A 2,517-nucleotide genomic window follows, 5' to 3' on the forward strand; every position below is an offset into this window, starting at 1 on the left:
GAAGATTAAAAAAATTTGCATTACATAATTTACACAAAAGCAATGCTGTCACCTCCCCTGTGTGGACTCAGGCGAGGACTGGGACATCCTCCCTGAAGAGGAGTGGGGCGGCTTTTGGGAGGGCGAGGGACTTCCTGTAACAATGCATCTCACTATTATTTGGAATGACTATTTAAAAAAAAGAACAATGTACAATCAAAGTCCTGGGCCACATTGTTGAACTTTGGGGATGCTCGCTCCAACCGACTGCTGTCACCTTCACCGTTCCAGTTTTTAAATCCTGAGTCAAAAGCGCCAAAACAAACAAACAAAAAAAAAAAAACAAAAAAGGAAACAAATAAAGCCATGCCAATCTGATCTCTTTTTTTCTGCGCATTAGGTTTTGCCAAGAAAGGGTGTAACGCAGCTAAGTAACAGTCCGCCTAGAAGCATTTGCGGTGGACGATGGAGGGGCTGGATTCGTCGTACTCTTGCTTGCTGATCCACATCTGCTGGAAGGTGGACAGCGAGGCCAGGATGGAGCCGCCGATCCACACGGAGTACTTGCGCTCAGGGGGAGCGATTATCTTGATCTTCATCGTGCTGGGGGCCAGGGCTGTGATCTCCTTCTGCATCCGGTCGGCGATACCTGGGTACATGGTGGTGCCGCCAGACAGCACTGTGTTGGCATAGAGGTCCTTGCGGATGTCAACGTCACACTTCATGATGGAATTGAAGGTCGTCTCATGGATGCCACAGGATGCCATGCCCAGGAAAGAAGGCTGAAAGAGTGCCTCGGGGCGGCGGAATCGCTCGTTGCCAATGGTGATCACCTGGCCGTCAGGCAGCTCTAGCTCTTCTCCAGGGAGGAGCTGGAGGCTGCGGTGGCCATCTCCTGCTCGAAGTCCAGGGCAACATAGCACAGCTTCTCCTTGATGTCACGTACAATTTCCCTCTCCGCCGTGGTGGTGAAGCTGTAGCCGCGCTCAGTCAGAATCTTCATGAGGTAGTCTGTCAGGTCCCGGCCAGCCAGGTCCAGACGCAGGATGGCATGGGGAAGGGCGTACCCCTCGTAGATGGGCACGGTGTGGGTGACCCCGTCACCGGAGTCCATCGCAATGCCAGTAGTACGGCCAGAGGCGTACAGGGACAGCACAGCCTGGATGGCCACATACATGGCTGGAGTGTTAAAGGTCTCGAACATGATCTGGGTCATCTTTTCACGGTTGGCCTTGGGGTTCAGTGGAGCCTCCATCAGCAGCACTGGGTGCTCCTCAGGGGCCACACGCAGCTCGTTGTAGAAGGTGTGGTGCCAGATCTTCTCCATGTCGTCCCAGTTGGTGACAATGCCGTGCTCGATGGGGTACTTGAGTGTCAGGATGCCTCTCTTGCTCTGGGCCTTGTCACCCACATAGGAGTCCTTCTGGCCCATGCCCACCATCATGCCCTGGTGCCGTGGGCGCCCCACGATGGACGGGAAGATGGCCCGGGGGGCATCGTCACCGGCGAAGCCGGCCTTGCACAGGCCGGAGCCGTTGTCAACGACGAGCGCAGCGATACCGTCATCCATGGTGAGCTGGGTGGCGGGTGTGGACCGGCGGCGGTGGAGCAGCGAGGGGACTGTGCTCGCGGGGTGGACGCGATCTCGGCAGTCAGACACTTTCTCTCCAAAGAAGAAATACAATGGGCCAATAAATTAAAAGAAAAACTGTTCAATATGACTAGCAATCAGGGAGATGCAAATCAAAACCACACAGAGATTTTACTTGACTGCAGTTAGAATGGCGGCCATCAAGAAGTCAAACAGGTATCAGCGCTGGCGAGGATGTGGGGAAACAGGAACTCTTACACGCTGTTGGTGGGACTGCTCATCAGTACAACAGCTACGGAGGCTGGTGTGATGTTCCTCGGAACACTAGGAACGGAAGCAGCATATGCCCCAGCTACGCTGGTCCTCGGTATCTTACCAAAAACATCAAAGTCGAATGCTAAGATGCACGCACCTTTCCATTCAGAGCAGCACAGTTCACAAGAGTCAAATATTTATGGAAGCAGCCTGGGTGTCCGTCAACAAATCAATGGATTATGCAAGTATGGTATATACACGGGATGAAATTGTACTCGGCCATAAGAAGAACAAAATTATGTCATTTGCAGGCAAACAGACGGAGCTAGGGCATATGATAAGTGAGGTCAGCCGGCCTCAGGGGACCGTAAGCTTTTCTCTCCTATGTGGAAGCTACGGAGAGACTGGGAAATGAGAGACTTCAAGCCAGGCTTGTCATCCCAGTACTTGGGAGGCCGAGACAGGGGGATCGCGGGTTCGAGGCCAGCCTTGGCTACTTAGTGAGGCCCTCCACAACTTAGTGAGGCCATGTTTCAAAATAAAGAATAAAAAAAAAAAAAAGGACTAGGGGTGTAGTTCGGAGGTAGAATGGCCATGGGTTCAATCTCTAGTACCACAAAAAAGGGGAATTTCAGATAAATGAGGACAAGGTTAGACGAGTGGAAGGGGGTTTGGAGAGAGGTGGAGAGGGG

At 52.6% G+C, this 2,517-nt stretch overlaps 1 pseudogene across 1 annotated transcript; it reads right to left on the reverse strand.

Annotated features, from left to right (window-relative positions):
- Positions 1 to 422: 422 nt before the first annotated feature.
- Positions 423 to 1,573, reverse strand: LOC308278441 (actin, cytoplasmic 1-like; annotated as a pseudogene). Its single transcript has one exon. The product of its transcript is annotated as an actin, cytoplasmic 1-like (transcript).
- Between the last annotated feature and the right edge of the window lie 944 nt (positions 1,574 to 2,517).

This window comes from Muscardinus avellanarius (genome assembly GCF_963383645.1).
Source record: "Muscardinus avellanarius genome assembly, chromosome: 22".
NCBI lineage: Eukaryota > Metazoa > Chordata > Mammalia > Rodentia > Gliridae > Muscardinus > Muscardinus avellanarius.